This window comes from Aplidium turbinatum, chromosome 5, assembly GCF_918807975.1.
Source record: "Aplidium turbinatum chromosome 5, kaAplTurb1.1, whole genome shotgun sequence".
In the NCBI taxonomy this organism is placed as follows: Eukaryota; Metazoa; Chordata; class Ascidiacea; order Aplousobranchia; family Polyclinidae; genus Aplidium; species Aplidium turbinatum.
The window spans coordinates 11,935,249-11,941,248 of NC_137476.1; positions in this window are offsets into that span (position 1 = coordinate 11,935,249).

Genomic DNA, 6,000 nt, shown 5'->3' on the forward strand with positions numbered 1-6,000 from the left:
ACAGACGAACGGATCCGGGAACTTTATGTTACAATTTTCCCGCGAAGAGATTATGGTTTACCGCTGTGACCATAAAAAAATAAAAGACGTTCTTGTTAGCTGGTAAGCCAAGAAGCACTAGAAGCACATAAAAAAAATAAAAGACGTGACTTTATAGCTGGTAGGCCAAGAAGCACTAGAAGCACAAAAAAAATAAAAGACGTGGCTCTGTCTAGTGTTTGGTACTGAAGCAAAGAAATAATAAAAGAAGATCTTGTTGGTTGGTAGTCTACAGAAGCAAAGAAAATTAATGACATTTCTTTTCAGTTGGTACTGAAGAAGTTCAAGTTAAAAAATTAAAGGCGTTTCTTTGTTGGTTCTGAAGAAAAAAACAACATTGACATTCATTTGAAGAAAAAAGATTAAAGACAATCGATCTGTGCTTGAAGATTCAAGTGAACGAATCCAAGCAAGTTTTGTGGATTTTAGGACTTCATGTACCCGTACAGCTACGGTATCGTGCATTTAAATTCTTTTTTGTATTTTACGGTCTTTGCATTTAAGTTTTTTATAACTTAACTTTGTGTGTTTGTGTAGCTTAATTTTTTAATTGTTAAATTTAGCCCCAACATTTAATATGTCTACACTCGGTGGCGACAAGGACTCGACCGTCGTCGACTCGACTGAGTTTAAGCCTGATGATGTTCTTTGCGGTCGTGCAGGCCATTCTGGGGAGGGACCCAGTAACGATGAGGCTAAGTCAGTTCGAGAGGCCCGGCATCTTAGACGGGATATTTTGACTCAAATTGGGGAACTTTCTGTAGCCCTAGGTTCTTTGAGTGATAAGCAGGAACTGTTAATTTTTAGATCTAAGTTATCTATTTTAGAAGAGGAATTACGGCATTTCCATGCTCTTTTGAGTAAAATTTTTAACTTTGCAATTTTGGCAGAACTTTGTGATAGGGTAGATCCCGAATTTAACTCGTTAAAAAATAACTTCGAACAAAAAGAAAGTGAGTACTCCGAAATGTTGGATGCTGACATACATCCTGAGGATAGCGCCTCAAATATAAGCACTAGGATGTCTAGAAGTTCGTCTCGGATAGTGGCACAAATTAACCTACAGCTAAGACGAGAGGAGCTCCAGATCCAAGCTGAGGCCGAAGCAAGAGCTGCTGAGGCCATCGCGAGAGCTGAGGCCATACGAGCTGAGGTCGCCGCGAGAGCTGAGGCCGATGCGAGAGCTGCTGAGGCTGCCGCGAGAGCTGCTGAGGCCGTACGAGCAGAGGCCGCCGCGAGAGCTGAGGCCGAAGCGAGAGCTGCTGAGGCCGCCGCGAAAGCCGAAGCGAGAGCTGCTGAGTTCGCAATCAAAGACGCACAGTTAAGGGCTGAACAACGTAAAGAGGTAGTTTTAGCTGAATATAGATCGGAGTTGGGCTCCCGGCGTAGTTCTAAGAAAGGCTCTTCTAGCCATTCCAGAAGTGAACATCAATCGCAATTTAATTTACATAACCTTTTCCAGGCGCCTGTTCAGTCCGTGAGTGGACCAGGGCAATCCACACGTTTTCAAGCTGTTTCAGGAGGTCTCGGGGCCGCGGCTAAGGTTCTTCCGAAGGCTGTAGAGCCAAGGCCTGTGAATTATAACCTAACTCTTCCCCCAGGGCGTACAGGTCACGGGGCCGCTATCAGAAGTAATGTCTTGCCCCCTTCACAGTTTTCTGCGCCGCTAGTTTTTGATCGCCCAGCTACACGTAATTTGGGTGATTGTAAGAAGCGTAACGCGTCTCCTGATTTTAACGTTTGTGAGGATCGTGATCGGGCTGTGCATGTGACTGAGCCCCACCAGCCTCTTAAGGGATATAGCTTGTCTTCTCCCGCTAAATCGAGTTCTCAACAACAGGATTGCTTTTTTGAATACCAAAATAGTAGGACGTTTTTCGATAAGGCGGCCTTGATTGGTTACGATGGTAATAATATGCCATTTATCTTCTTTAAAAATCGTATTACGGCCTTAATGGCAGCTTCGCCCTTTTAGGGAACTCCTTTGACTTTGTTACAAGCAGCTTGTGTTAGAACAGCTGCACAAACGATTGCTAATTTGGTTTCCGACACTCCTGGCTTGTGAGAGGAAGACAGGATAGAAATGTCGTTAGCTCGCTTGTCCCAGCGTTTTGGGGTTCGTGGAGGTCTTTTCGCCGAACCGGAAATTAGAAAGTATCGCTATGGTAGCAAATTGACTTCGATCTCTTCCAGTGATCTGAAAGAGTTTAAAGATGAATTGTCGCAGTGTCTGCTTTACGCGCAAGCTTATGGTGAGCGTGACAAATTGGAAGGACGTTTTGTTTTGGATTTGGCTAAGCGACTCCCGTTTGACGCTAAGCAGCGTTATCTTGACTTTTTAGGTGATCAGTATGGTGGCACTGATGAGCCTACTTTTCAGAGTTTGTTTGAATTTGTAGTACGGGAGGAAACGCGCAAGTCGACTGATTTTAGCATTATGCTAATGGGCGATTCTGGTGAGTCGCAGCATTTTAAAAAGTTTGGCAAAGGAAAATTGCCTTCATGTCCGGTTAGGCAGACGTCGGTAAAACCCCATGATAATGTGATTTCAGGGAGTTCACAGTACTCGACTGCTGTTGGCGCACCGCGCGGTGGTGTGGCCAGACGTAGTGACATACCGGCACGTTTTTATTGTTCGTCACGTGGTCAAGTTGAATATCATTTTTTGTCTAATTGTAAAGAATTTTTGCGCTTGACACCTAAAGATCGGAGAGATGTCATTGTGAAAGCTGGCAAATGCTTGAATTGTTTGCGCCAGCATATGGTTAGGGATTGCGTTCATGCAAACAACTGTCGTAAGTGTTGCCCTAACAACGATAGGAAACACTATTTTCTTCTACATGATTTTTATGTGACGTCACGTGATTCTCTGGATTCGGTCGGTAAAGATGATGCTGGTGCCAGAGTTCCTGTGCGTAATGTTAAGATTGGAAATGTTAAAGCAGCCTTTAACCGCATTACTGCTGCTCGTGTTTTGAATCCAATGACTGGCAAATCTAAGTTGGTGTATTGTCAGCATGATCCTGGTTCGCAGTTGACTTTTGTTTCGAGTGATTTGATGTGCGAACTTGGCCTTAAACCGTATGACAAAGCGTCGTTTAAAATGGATACTCTGGCTGGTCAGAAACCTACTTGTGCTGACCTTGTTAAACTCAACATTCAGTCGTTAGAGACGAATGAACTGTTTTGTGATATAACTTCGGTGGTTAACCCAGCTTGGGCTGACGATGTTAAAACTTTACCACATAAGCAGGATTTAAGTAGTTTCCGTCATTTTCATGACGTGAATATGTTTCATTTGAATGATTGTAGTACTATAGATGTACTGATTGGAAACGACAACGCTTATTTGATGTGTGCTAAAGAAGAGCGTGTTGGTGAGAATCGTAGTGAACCACATGCTTTGCTCACTCCTCTCGGTTGGTTGGCTTGTGGTGGTAAGTCACCCTTGGATGAAAGCGTTGCAAATGTGTGCAGAGTGCAGACGTCTTCAGAGTCGGATGTCATCTCTGGCTTTCAGCGTAAAATTGAGTCTCGTGATATGGAAATAGCAGACCTGAATAAAGTCATTCAGGATTTGACTTTGCAAAATGAAACCTGTGAATTGTCTCGCAATGATATTTTGGCTAGAGAACTTGTCGAACCGAATATTGAGTTGAAAGATGGTCGATTTGAGATACCTGTTCCGTTGAAGGAAGATATTGATTTACCTAACAATTTTGTGTTGGCGTCAGATAGAGCTGCTGCTTTAAGGAAGAAGGCTTTAAAACAACCTGAACTTCGTGATTTCCTACCGACACCATAATAGTTATATTGAGCGTGCTGGTGAAGCAGAAAATGTAAAAGGATTTGAATGGTATTTACCATACTTTGTGACGTCACAATTAAAAAAGCGTATTGTTTACGATGGTAAGTCTGAATTTCGAGGAACTTGTGTTAATGATGTAATGTTTTCATGTCCTGATTTGTTAAACCCTCTGGCAGATCTCTTGGCTAGATTTCGGCTTGGTAGATTTGGTTTCGTGGCCGATATGACCAAGTACTTTTTTCACATTTTGGACTCTTCAATTCGTAAGCCCAATTTTATTGAACTGCTTACGTACACAGGCAGTGCCGTTCGGATCGTGAACGAACGCCCTTTGGTACCTTTGAGTGACGACCCTAGGGATTTTACTGTCATCACCCCTGCCTCACTTTTGACCCCATACTTAGACCCATACTGTGCTGTTGGGCAACCACATGATCGTGACCAACTAAGAAGGGACTATCGGTTCAATTTGTCACTTTCTCAGCAGTTTTGGAGCAAATGGATAGATTTTTACTTGCCAGGGTTTCAGGGCCGGAAAAAATGGTTAAAAATGGCCGAGAATTTGGAGCCTGGTCAACTTGTAGTGGTGGGTTCTCTCCAAGACATTGGTAAACGTGGGAAGTATCAACTTGGGAGGGTTCATGAGGTAGTCCCACAAATTAGGAAAGGGAAGCCTGTGGTTCGTTGAGCTAAAGTTGCCGTCTGCAACTATGATGAGAGTACGGGGAAAGTGAAAGTAGACTACGTGTTGAGGGATATTTCGTGCCTCGCCCCCGTAAAGAACACCTAAGTGTTAGGGTTTGAGCCTGGTTTTGTCTGCGGTGGCCGACCCTTGTCTGAGCCCGGAACAGTCGGTTATTATCGCAACCATTGTATGTAGCGTCATTTTAGCTTGTACCTATGGTACCAATTTCATGTATCGTCGTGTATTATCCCGTATTGTTGTTCATTCTTTGCATGCCCTTTGTATTTACGTATTAACTTAAAAGTGAGTGATTCAAACAATTTGTGTATCGTGTGTTTTTATTCATTGGCTCACAATTGTCGTCAATTCTTTTTTAGTTATGCCATGCTAGACTGTCATAACTAGGGGCCGCTATGTTCCCGACAATTTTGTTCACCAAATCAAACGTCATATAAAAACCGTTATGGTCTACTTAACCTAGCTGGCATCTTACGTCATGGAAATTGCTAGAAAATGTCTTAATATTGCACCATCGGTCGTAAGACCTGATGAAATATTGCATTACTACCTTTGAACACCGGTTTGAATTGCGTGACAATGTCTTTCACTATTGCGTCACAGTACTGCGTACGTGCATTTGAGATATTGCTATCTATTCTGGTCATTCGTAAAATTGTTTGTTGGAAGTCAGTCGCAAGTTTAACTGTTTGCTTAGTGCTTGCTAGCTGGACAAATTTTCCGTCTTTTATCTAAGTAATCTGTTCTGTAGTGACAAGTTTTAGTGGTGTACGGCGTTGCATCCAATTTCGACAGCCAGGTGGCTAATTTTACAGAAATACAAATTTGAATAGACGTTTCGAAGGAGTGTTTCTTTTTCGGTCATTACATACAGACGAACGGATCCGGGAACTTTATGTTACAATTTTCCCACGAAGAGATTATGGTTTACCGCTGTGACCAGGTATACTGTCAGACTTGCCAAATGAATAAATAATGCACAACTTGCAAAATACTAACTTTTATTCTACCATAACTTGAATTATCAACATCAAAGTTGGACGAGAAGTAGGCTACAAAGTTGTTTATTTTTGGAAATCCAGAAGGTATAGGCTGTAGCTGCCAGTGGCGTACCGTGACCACTTTGACAGGCTGTTCAGTGTTCAGTGACGGCAAAGCAACAGCGGAGGCTCTGGGGGGCCTCCCCCAGAAAATTTTTAAAATTAACATTGGATTTGGTGCGTTCTGAGAGCATTTTCAGCACAAATTCTGAACATGAACAGAACTGACAAAAATAATGTTGTCGGAATGGAGAAGGATACAAAATAGATATTTATTTGACAGCGCCTATTGAATGCAAGACTTAATAATATCAAACATTAAGTTGCATTTCTAAAGTCACATACTTCAGTTCAGTTTTTATTTCTGACCATCAAAACGAACAATATTACCGTAGGTACTTGCCATAACA